The sequence below is a fragment of the Hippocampus zosterae genome, chromosome 8 (genome assembly GCF_025434085.1).
Source record: "Hippocampus zosterae strain Florida chromosome 8, ASM2543408v3, whole genome shotgun sequence".
Taxonomy (NCBI): domain Eukaryota; kingdom Metazoa; phylum Chordata; class Actinopteri; order Syngnathiformes; family Syngnathidae; genus Hippocampus; species Hippocampus zosterae.
The window spans coordinates 7,149,979-7,162,258 of record NC_067458.1 but is presented as its reverse complement, the minus strand read 5'-3'; the positions used below and the strand labels follow the sequence as shown (position 1 = coordinate 7,162,258).

The 12,280-nt window shown below is 40.9% G+C and overlaps 3 protein-coding genes across 4 annotated transcripts in view; 1 reads left to right on the top strand and 2 right to left on the bottom strand.

Moving 5' to 3' along the window:
- Positions 1–5,817, bottom strand: part of lepr (leptin receptor) — a 44,000-nt gene extending 38,183 nt beyond the window's left edge. Inside the window, exon 1 of one of the 2 annotated variants that reach the window (XM_052073334.1) lies at positions 5,659–5,817. The gene's annotated coding sequence lies outside the window, so the exon portion shown is untranslated. The remainder of the gene's footprint in view (positions 1–5,658) is intronic. The other variant, XM_052073333.1, reaches the window with a different exon arrangement.
- Positions 1–12,280, bottom strand: part of dnajc6 (DnaJ (Hsp40) homolog, subfamily C, member 6) — a 79,105-nt gene that overhangs the window by 23,096 nt on the left and 43,729 nt on the right. The gene's annotated exons all lie outside the window — the stretch shown is intronic.
- Positions 1–12,280, top strand: part of LOC127605691 (syncytin-A-like) — a 41,808-nt gene that overhangs the window by 18,644 nt on the left and 10,884 nt on the right. The window lies entirely within an intron of this gene.

The following is a 12,280-nucleotide window of genomic DNA, read 5'->3' as shown; positions in this document are numbered from 1 at the left end:
ATGTATATGTGTGTGTGTGTGTGTATATATATATATATAAAATAGCTGCTTGGAATGTGATATTATCACCATAGAAGAGCAGGAAAAAAGCAATAAGAAGGGAAACACCCTTGAGCGGCAGCTCTCTGGGCAAGGGGATGACATCATCAACTCAAAAGATATCCTGAGCAATCTAGGTATGACGTCATCCCTGGGCTATGCAACATTTGTGTGAAAATGATTTAGCAGTGTATATCGTCTGATACATAAAAGCATAATCTACATTTTAAAGAAGTTCTGGATGAAGAAGGGATTGAATGAGAAATTCATATTGTTACATAACTGTTTAACCTGCGGGCTTTCCTTCCCAAACTCTTTTTTTCTTGGAGTTGCTGACAGACAAATCACCCATGAATATTAAAATGGAACAATTTGATAATTAATGAATGATTTGCATCAGGTCATTATCCAGGTGAGGCTGTGTTGGATATTTTAGACACTATTATCATTCTAGTTGTAATTTCGTTATATTGATGTGTGTGTATGTGTGTGTGCTTGCATATTCGAGTGCGAGATTGTATTCTATATGACAGACTCTTGGATTCAATAATATTTTAAAAACATTGTCATAAAGATAGCTCAGCTCATTCAGCATATTCCCATGTCACAGATTCACAGCAGGATGATGTCAGAGCTCAATATCACTGCCTTTGCTGAGTCAAACTTAAGCGATGCAACATTATGAGATGACACCTCCCAACAGAGAGCCTGTAGCATACCCTTTCACATGGAAATTAAGGCACTTTCATTAACGACAATGCAATGTGAAGTAATATAGTAATGTTAAATCTCATCTCGTTTTCAACACTGCTACTCCTGAAGAGGGTCGCGGGAGTTGGTGGATCCTATACGAGCTGACTTCGGGCGAAAGGCGGCGTAACCGTGGTCGCTAGTCAGTAGCAGGGCACACATAGAGGCAAACAACCATACACATCCACATTCACACCATCACTAAGTGGGAACCGATCTATTTATTTGTGTAATGCCACACATTTCGGTATGATTTTTGTATTCTACTCCTTCTAACATCTGCGTGAACATCCAAACTCCACACAGGAAGGCCATAGCTGAAATATAACCTCTGCACTGTGAGGTCAGCGTGCTAACCACTGGTACACCGGGCCGACCTGTAATATCGTAATCATCGTATAATGCTGACAGCGTTGCAGCATGATGTCTTTTCCAGGGCACAGCTGAATCATTACCCCTCAAAAGCTTCGCAAGCTAAAATGCAAGCTGATGTGACATTAGTCATGAGATCTGGTTAATGTAGTAGGTCTTCTAATCGATAAAGCAGACCACTTGTCAAAAAAAAAACAGTCAAAGAACATGATTACTGTGCTGACATCAGCCATCGTGTCAAGCGATACAAGCTATGGACTGCAAAACAATTCGGAAATATTTCACAACAGCATGACGCTCCTTACGTTACTCATGCTGTATAAATAAACAAGTTTCCTTTTATTGTGAAAGGTGAAAAGCTCAAAAGTATCCAATTCACCGCTAAAGTAAAGTGAAGTAATTTTCATTTCATAGAAGCTGTCTTATGCCTGGATTTTTTTTTCTGCTTCATAAAAGTTGAAATTTGGATGCTAAGCAAAACAAGAAATGTCTACTTGAGCGTCAGACCTTCCCTATGGACAAAAGTTTGAGATCTAAAAGCAACAAGCATCTCTAACAAGCTACAGTGTTCTTCCAGTGCCTCGACTCTCCGCTCCTGTATTTCTTGGGATTTACTTTAGGAAAGCGTTTTAAAATCCGATATATTCAGTGCTTACAAATCTGTTATGAGACAACATTTTCCACCTTTTACAGAATTAACTGAGACATTGCTCAACCGGAATGCTGCCTGTGAAACCAGCATCTGCCAAAAAATGAATTCACAAGGGAAACAGTGTCTGAGAAATGTAGGGTAAAAAGAGTGAGGCAACGTCGCCTGTCAACCAGCTATGTAGCGTTCAACCACAGATCAGATTTCGGCTAGTACGCTAACAAGAAAGTACTACCGGTAATTAATGTTTCCGCCCTCTTTCCTTTTTTTTTTCTTTTTAGAGTTGCTAATGTTAAAGTGACCGTTCTTCTCTAGGGCAAATCATCATAATTTATAACACTGCACAGTATGGTTTAGTGGTGAATCAGCGCACAATCATAAACCCCTAATGACACAAATACATGAAAAGATAATAGCTATAATGTGTCCTATTAGCAATAATGCTGCGGCACAAACAAGGACCCAACTGAGAGATGTTATGTCGGTCTGCAATATTTTAACAACACACATTAGGGCCAGATGTGAGTCGGTAACATCCCGTAATTAGCTAAGCTTGGGCCAAACACGCCAGCTTTGAGTTTCTTCTCAGAATCACCTAGCAAAGATAAGGAAGGATTGATCATCTTGTGTTTTTATTTCTGCCTCATCAACTTGTTCTCACGAAAATGTAAATGCAAAACCAGAACGGGAACGCATTGCGACTAACGACACTGTCAGCTTGTTCTCATCAAAGCAGAGACAGAAACACTCCCTGTTTGTCCAACTTGTCTCGGTCTTCAGCAATGTCATAACTTCCACACCAAGTAGACTGCAGAAAATAATTTGCACGTGGCTCTCTTATTCCACTTTCCCTGGAGAAAACAAATATGGGGGAAAAAAGTAGCTATGGCCTGAAGGAGGGAAAGTGCTAAGTTCTTTTATGCCAAACAAGTGTGTCATCCATTTTAATTGTCTCAAATCCAATGACCTTTTCCATCCGAAAGGAACAATGAGGTCACATTTAAGTGTGACAGGGGACACTGTTGTCACTTTTAACTCTTTCCAGCACAACTCTTAGTTTGGTTGTGTGTCCAAACTACAGCCCGTGTGCCATTTGTGGTCCAACAACCAATTTGAAGCGGCCCACGGCATATACTTAAAATGACTTGACATCGCCCGCAATGCTAGGAAAATATAAAAGAGGAAAAAAGGATGGGAGTGGACTGCGGCAGTCAAAAGAATGGGTGGATGTGCATCACGAGGATGACTACTTCTACTACTAATCGTGAACCTTTCTCAAGACAAATAATTTGGTAATAAACTGGAATGGTAACAGAATTTATTTTCATAACACCGTGGTTAATAAAGATACCGTAAATTCCAGGCTATAGACCTCACCTGATTAAGAGTCGCATGCTCAGATTTATGAAGAAAAATCAATTTTGTAAATATATGCGCCGCATCGTACTATAAACTGTTGGCCAATGAGTAGGCGAGGGTTCGCTTTTGCTTCCCTGCCGCCGTGGAGCGCCTCCTGGTGCGGTCCCCCACTGAACTCCCACAGAAAAAAAAATGCAGAAAATTTCTTAAGGTGAACATAATCTCCATATTTTTATAAGCACGATAAATGCATTTGCACAACGAAATTACGCTGAAACACATAATAAGAGGCCAGACAAAGAGAGATCTTGATGCGCATCTGCGTAATTATGAGGAGAAATACTGCAGCCCACTAGGCCACCCCACTGAAAAAAAATTGGTTATGCCCCTGTCCACACGTGTGAAAAGACAGGGCAGGTACAATTACATTTTCTGTTATTTCGTATGCTGCAGGAAAATCTATCCTTCACACACAAACACAAAGTGTGTTTTCTGACACTTTGCTGTCAAGATATATGTATATGGCCATTGCTTCTTTACTTATCTGCTGCGCACTGGCAATGCTGCCCTTTGTTTTTTTCAACATGTTTTAACATCTTATATATACTGTAGTTGAAAAGTTGACTGAAAGGCCAGTTAATGTCTTAATCCTCTTTTAGAATTGTGATCAAGTCCAATTTGTTTCATACCAAATGACCTTTTCCACGCTCGCCTTCTCATCAACTTGAGAATTGTCATCACTCAAGTACATATTATATTAACAAGGTCCATAAACTGCTGATAAACTTTTTGTGTGAATTGACTGCCTGATATTCTCCTCCTACCTACGCCAAATCACTTATTGTTGAATCTCCCCACCCCCTTCCATTCACCACCTTTTCATGCTCACCCATGCTTATCTGTCTGGCAGCATGGAAGAATATGTGCGCATTTCTGTCTTTGAGTCATACCTCGGTGACATTTTAGGAAATTAAGGTTGTCAAGCCAGCTAGTCACGCAAATTATCAGTTTCCACTTTCAGGGCAAATATTACAAGTATGCTAATTATGCTTCTTAAATAGTAATTAGTAACGTTTCAGAGGAAACCGCCGAATGTCATGTTTTTTTCCTTTTGTCATCAATATTCAAATTTGATTCAAGATTCAAAAGACCTCAATACAAAATGGAATATATCAGGGAAGAGGACTTGAATGGCAGAACAGTACATCCCTACCAAATCTTGTTTTTTTTCATCTAGCTTCAAATTTCTTACATTTATGGACCTTGACATTTCAAAGGTCCTGCTATCACAATCATTGCGTGTGTGTGTATGTGTGTGTGTGTGTGTGTGTGTGTGTGTGTGTGTTAGTCTGTTTGAACAGACTAACACACACGCACACACACATTTAGTACTTGATGAGGGTAGCTCTCTGTGGGTTTTTGCGTTTTTGTCTGTCTGTCCTTTCATTCGTCTGTCTTGTCATCCATCTATTCCTGAGCTTGTGGTTTACTGGATGGCTAATAAGTAATCTTGACAAAGAGCCCTCCGCTTTCAAATAAATTGATGTGATCACTTCAAGCTCATGTTTATCTTGAACCTTAAAGGTCTATTGCAGCCAACGGCACTGTTGCAGAAGCCCTTCGTTACCATAGATACGGCTGGCTATGCGCTGCACAGCAACAGCTAAAATAACCCAAATGGTCAAATAGGTGAATTGGCCGTTAGCTGTGACATATATTAAAAAACAAGAGTCTCCTCAAAGACAGTGCCAGGCTGTCGGCTTGAATCGGCTTGCACGGCTTTAGCTCAAGGCTCCTTTCAAATGTTTGTTTTCAAACTTACCTTACTTCTGACTGAGTGAACACACAGAAGCATACTGACTGTGCAGAAAGGCAGTCATTTTTACTTGGGTGTAATTCACCCCAACGATCGTCTTTGGAAAAGTTAGAAATCTAACAGAACAGAACAGAACTATTTTCAGATGAAGTGAGATAAAAGATTGACTCTACTTGGTTGTCCAATTCACACTTGATGCTTGGCCAGATACTGCAGAGGCCCAGCTAAAAGTCAATGTTTCAAACCACTCGAAACACATTGAACGAATTTGGCAAGCAGAAGAAAATGAACCACCTTGAAAGAAGAACTAATGTACAAGTTCAAGACAAAACTTATTGTTTTGTACCATCACTTTATGAAACAAAGAATGACTCAAATCACAACAATTAGCCCTGACACAAGAACAATTTCAATGCGTCATAAAAATGCCTTGAGACCAAATTTTACTTCAAAAGAACAAAGCCAATCATCAGATGCAAATCAAGAGGGAGAATGGGAGTTTTGACAGTTCAACAGAAAAACAGAAAAGGTTCGTTTCACAGGTTTTTTTTTCCCCCAAAGAAAACTGGCAACTTTGACCGCAACTTAGCTATTGCTTAAAAGTAAAGTTAGTCATTGTGTATACTGTATAGGCTGTGTTGTATCAAGACATTATCTTAAAAAAATGACTCACCTGTTGCCTTGAGTCTTGACTTGTCTAGAATCGGAACTAGAAATACAAAGTTGGCCATCCAATCAAAGTCCTGACCGAGCCAGCACTGTCACCAGCATTGTGAGTCCAATGAACTGGAAGCTCTATGCAGAGAGTGTGTCTCTGAGGACACTGAGCTATTTCTGATCCACGGTATTATAATACACACACACACACATGCTTAGGGCAAGAGGTGCGTGAGTTCATTTGCACTAGTTGTTGCATAGAGTGTAGTTGGCAGACCACTATTTTTGTATGCATGTACACAAAGTGGATGTCATGACAGCTGTGCGCACGAAATGATTCCAGAGACAGACAACAGCTTACTGCAAAGTCCACCTTTTGTGTCAGTCACCTGTTTCAATGATACCCCCAAGAGAGGGGTCTTCCGAGTCGCTGTGCGTATAATTGGACCACTAAATCTGATGAATATATAAGCTGCCCTCTGACGTTGCAGGTGGAGGTGCCTTTGACTTGTAATGCCTCGCCATTTGACAGCAGTTCCTCACCCCCGACCGATGCAGAGCAGTGCAAAGTGTAGAATCTAACCCAGCTGCCAATGGAAAGTGTAATCTCACGATTGCGGCAACATTGTTGCCCGTGAGGCACTGTTGGGACAAAACAGTGATGAGTTCGCATTCGCTAATCATGGTTAACAGGGGAAACATCATTGTTTCGAGCACCACCCCTTCTTTATAGCTGTCATTCTAATTCAAGTAGTGATCTCCAGGCCTGTCCTGCGCAGTACACTCACACGTGTCAACAAGAGAATGGATGACACGAAGTCAACTAGTCCTATTGTGTGTGTGGAGGGGTGGTGGGGGGGGGGTGCCTGAAAAGAAGCGATAATGTTTTGAGATTGGCTCAATGATTTTGCATGGCAAAGATGTATTTAGCAATTAGCTTACTTGCAATTGATCTGATAATTCTTCATAACATTCTGGAGTGTGTGCAAATTGAAAGTATAAAAATTCATATGGCCAGACGGGCATTTATTTTACATGGATGTACAGCCATCACTGCTGAGATTTTGCATTTTGATACATTCATTTTGATTTTATTTCATGAATGTACTACCTTTATCATGGATTACAAATTTACCTTTGTAAAAGTGTTGAAATGTGTCAGATTTACATAATATATAGACTACAGCTCACAGTGAAAGGAGGAGTCCTGAATGTAAACATGGGGTGACTCAAGTCCATGCATGTCAAAGTCATTTATGTCATGAGCAGCATCGTAGCAATGTTTTTTCTTGGAGGACCCCTATGACTGTGAATCCATATAAAGGTGTGCCTCATATGATCACATATACACAACCAATTGATGAATAACTAGCCTTGAAATCATAAGCCAGTAAATACATTTTCGATCAACTATTTTTCAGTTAGCGGCCCGGTAGCCCAGTGGTTAGCACGTCGGCTTCACAGTGCAGAGGTACCGGGTTCGATTCCAGCTCCGGCCTCCCTGTGTGGAGTTTGCATGTTCTCCCTGGGCCTGCGTGGGTTTTCTCCGGGTGCTCCGGTTTCCTCCCACATTCCAAAAATATGCATGGCAGGCTGATTGAACACTCTAAATTGTCCCTAGGTGTGAGTGTGAGTGTGAGTGTGAATGGTTGTTCGTCTCTGTGTGCCCTGCGATTGGCTGGCAACCGATTCAGGGTGTCCCCCGCCTACTGCCCGGAGACAGCTGGGATAGGCTCCAGCAACCCCCGCGACCCTAGTGAGGATCAAGCGGTTAGGAAGATGAATGAATGAATGAATGAATATTTTTCAGTTATTTTAAGGGGACCAAAATTGCTTGCAATATGTCAATGTTGTTCAAAGTAAGGACAATTTGCAATATTAGTATTTTAGCAAGAAACAAAGTGGGCGCACATGATATTTGCCGTTGTGGACCATATAAAATGAGGTGGCGGACCAAATCAATATTCCAATTTTCTGAGATTGTGATTTAAAAAAAATAGTTTGAGATATAATCATCAATTAAAATGAATGAACATGTGTAATGTACCAGTGTGTGTGGAATGAATGTATGCATTACACCAGTTTCACTTTTTGAATAGTGTAGGCGCCAATTGGTCGATTTTTGTGGCGTATTCATATGCCGTGTAGTCTTGATACGTTGAATTGGCATATTTCATCACCTAGTTGAAATAATTGTCATTATTATTTAACGCATATGTTTGATTCCATTTTTTAAAATATACTGGGGTATGTTAAAATATTTATTTGATGGAACTATTTGTTATGATGTCACGTGACTGGCAACAGTGCAGAGAAGAAGGAGAAGCTGGACATGAGCGACAGATGAGGTTAGCTCAGGCCAGAAGCGATGTCGTTTTTTGACAAAATAAACTAATTATGCTGAAACAGATAGAAAGAGACCTCTTGTTTTTGTATAACTTGTTCTTTAATAAATAGAAAAGACCAAGAAGTCCTTGTCCTGTTGTTTGCATTCAAGACTCGTCTTTACGCTGGCCTCAAAGGCATTTTGTCTTCGCTGAATAACACCGCCCAAATTTAATATTGATTTTTTTTTTACTTTTTCATGGAATTCCCATTTTTTGATGGGCACCTGCATACTGTCTCTAACTGACATCCCTCCTAATATCCATCTGTCATTGTTCCTCAAGCAAGGAGCTTGCAACTATTTGAACATTTTCATTGGCTGCCTTCCTGCAACTCCTATTTTGTTTTTCTACTTCTTCCTTTCATAACTTTGCTGGGGTTTTCTTATGTTATCTTATCTTATTGTCAACTGCTTCGAACAGCAAAGAGTATGCAGAAAAGTGGTTGAGATTGAATGACTGTGTCTTATGTGTTGTTTTATTTTGTTATTATGTTATTATGACTTCAAGATGGCGCCAGGAGATTGACAGCCTTTAAAACAGCTCCTATACTTTTCGTTCTTGCACTTTCTTCCTTTCATAACTTTGCTGCTGTGAATTGGGAATTTCTCCATTGTGAGACGAATCAAGGTCGTCTTATTTATATTCTTAATATTAAGAGTTAGTTCATCAAATCATGTTTATATTCAGGGCTGTGGTCTAAGAAAATTCACATTTTGAAGAATGCTGTAGTCATGCTACTTGAATCATGTATCATTAGGGGTGTTAATGATAGATTTACAGGTCACAAGCACTACACTCAAATCAAGTATCACTTAAGTCCTTAAATGCACATTCATTCAGATCTTTGAATTGAAAACATTCTAAAGGACTTGTAAGGATTACTCTTAAAGCTCTATTGTTATTTTCCATTTCAGCTCCAGCCATTTCGTAACCACAAGAAATGGAACGCCTCGGGAAACCTATTTTAAAACTGCCAGTAACCTTCTGCTGACCAACGCACTGTTAACAAGCACGGCATGTTTGTAACGTCTTTAACGCTCAAGGAATCCTACAGTTATGGCATGCGTAACAATAATATTCATGCACTCGAATACACACGCACGCGCACACACACACACACACACACACACACACACACACACACACACACACACACGCGCACACACACACACACACACACACACACACACACAAACAGCTCTAGAGGGTGACCAGTGGCAATGATTTAGTGTCAAAAAGGAGAATAATGTCCATAACATCAAAGTGGATAGAAATTTGTTGCTGAATCCAGACAAAGGGGGTTTTATACTCTTGACCAGTGCACGTCTGGCTCAAAGCACGGTCTACCTGTGCGCGTGGGTGGGCTAAACCAAGTGCTGGTATTTTTGCAGAGACACAGAGCTTGGCTTAGCACAATTAGAAATGTACAACGTGAGACATTGTGGGTGTGAACAGAGCAGACTTCAACGGCCTCTCATGCCCTTTGAAGTCGGCGCACCAGAGGTGCAGAGTCCTTGACTGGCAGAACCAGAAACTGATTCGCTAGAGTCGAAGCAGGGGTTTTGAGGAGCACAAAGTACGTTTGTGAGGAACTGCGAGCAGACCCCCACCACCGGCGGAAGAAAAAAGTTGGCCAGGGCGATCCCAATGAATTACTGCTGTGAAATGGGTACCGGTACTTTGAGTAAGCCTTCCACCTAGGGAAGGGTAGCGAACCTTGGTACTAAACTGATCCCGGAATGATAAAAATAATAAAATATTTTTTTTTCTTCAGGAATTGCATTAAATGTCATGTTAAAAGCGCAAAAGACACTTGATGACATTTTTGAGAATTTAGGTTGCACTTAAAATGTATGTATATTTTTTTGTCAGTGTATTATGCATACTATATGTCTGACCTGATCAGAAGGAAGAACTGGCCTTCTGCGAACGAAATGCTGCACATTCGGTGTCCTGACATCTTTGATCTTTTTGATTGCTCTCCTCACTATCCCTGCAACTACAGCTGACTGAGAGAGAGGGTTCAGTGTTGTGAAGCTGGTCAGGAGTGAGTGCTGGTGCCTGAGAGATGACACACTCTCTGACTTGCTTACATCCCAGCTGTGCTCAGGTGACATCAAAGACTTTGATCCAAGCAAAGCCGTTGACATCATGGCATGATGATAGTTTACGCTCACACAAGCCCGAGTTTGTGTGCAAACACCAAACTCAAGGGACTGAGGATGGCTCAGATTCAGATGGGGCCTCTGAAGAAATAAGTTCAGAGCGCTTTGAAGAAACTTGAGTGCATTTTCTATGTACAGTATGTCTTACGTTTCTCATGGCAACTACTCCACTGTATTTATAGCGCACTTTAAAACAACCACCGCGGCATACAAAGTGCTGTACATGCAGCAAAAATGTAACGTTCAGCGGGAGACCATTCCAAAGAGAGGGACCAGCAACGGAAAATGTTCGATCCCACTCTCAGCCCCCGTTTAATTCTCGGTATCTCTAATAGTGTTTGTTCCACAGACCTGAGGCACCGGGCAGGTGTGTAGGGGCAGAGGAGCTCACTACGTTAATCAAATGGCACTTCTGAGCTCTTGTTTTCACTGGAGAGAATTTTGATTGGCTGGTCATTTATGAGAGTCACCAGTGACATTGTCTGCTGTTCATAAAAGTAATAAATAAAATTCTTCAGCTATTGCAGCATCATTAAAAAAAATTTAACTCCCTTTTACAGTGACTTGAACGACTTTCACTCTTGACTTCTAACATTAAATATTATAATTCAACATTTGTTTGGTTTCACAGTTGTAATGGCCCTCTGAGGGAAACTGGAACGACAATGGGTCCCCCAGGTCATAACAAAAATGAGTTTGACACCCATGCTTTAAACATAGCCATATTTTAATGGCAATTGCTGTAAGATCCTACTTGTGGTTTCTTAAGTACAGTACACTCCCACATGAAAGAAGACAAAGGGTGTGACTTATTAATTTAACCACAACCCCTGTTGTAAAAACGATGTATTTCACTGTGTATACACCATCGCGGTACCCAAACCACTTTACAGAGGCTCACATTCACACATTCATACACCAATGGGTGGCGACTGCCATCCAAGGCGCTGTCAGGCCTTTCGGCGTCACTGTCTTTTAGCCAAGGACACTTCAACAGTGGACAGTCAAAGCCTGGATTCAAACCAACTGGGTCATCGCCAACCCACACATGCATTAATGTAACACATTATGCAGGACAATTGACTACCACTACTTCAACTACTTGTACTCCTTCCATCTTTCAGCATTTAACGCTAAACCACACGTACGGAGAGGCACATATACACTCGGATAGCTGCAGGCCACCTGCGGAAAATACCAAACAGTAGATGGAATATACCAAAACAAACAGCCTTTGTTTAGCTAAAGACATGATCTACAAACACCTGAGACAAGAGACAAAGGAAGACACATTGAAACATTTGAAGGGCAAAACAGAGGGCAGCTGTGTCCGAGTCAGAAAATAACTGCTGAACTGCCTAGTGACAACATAGCTATAACTGTCCACTAAGAGACAGCAAGAGTGATCCTCTTATCTGTTGGAAGCATGCCCGTATTTAAATCAGACAAGAAAGGCATATTGCTGCCGACATGCCCTCCCATGAGGGAATGTGGGAACATCTGTTAAGCCAACTTCAGTGAATATGCTGGTCTGCCTGACAAAGAATCAACATGCTGACTCTCAACTGTTGAAAAAGGCTATTTTTCCTATTACAGGACATTCCGCGCAGAGCAATTGATCATCTAAATATTTTGTTTTCACAGGGGACTCTAATATGCTTCGTCATCATAGAACAGGCTGTCAAACTTATTTCTGTTGCGGGCTACATTCTCATGACTGTTTCCGCTCAGAGGGCCGTTATGACCGTGAATTTTGTAAAACCAGATCAACGTTTAACTCTTTCATTCCACAAATTAGGCCCCGCCTACCATGGACGTACTTGTACATCAGTCTTTTTTTTTTTTTTGCGTCATAGAGAGGAAGAGGGTCTGATGCAATCTGTGAATGAGAATAAGCTGTTTGCATTGTAAATCATGTAAAGAAAGCGACCAGTAGGTGGCAGTGGTGCCTCACGTGGTTAAAATGCATGCTTTTTCGTTTTTTTTGCCCAGGAATCGCCATTTTCATGAAACTCAGCCATTTTGTAATACCGATTGCTGAAGAATGGAAAACGATAGAAATATATATTTTTCTCTGCTGAAAGAA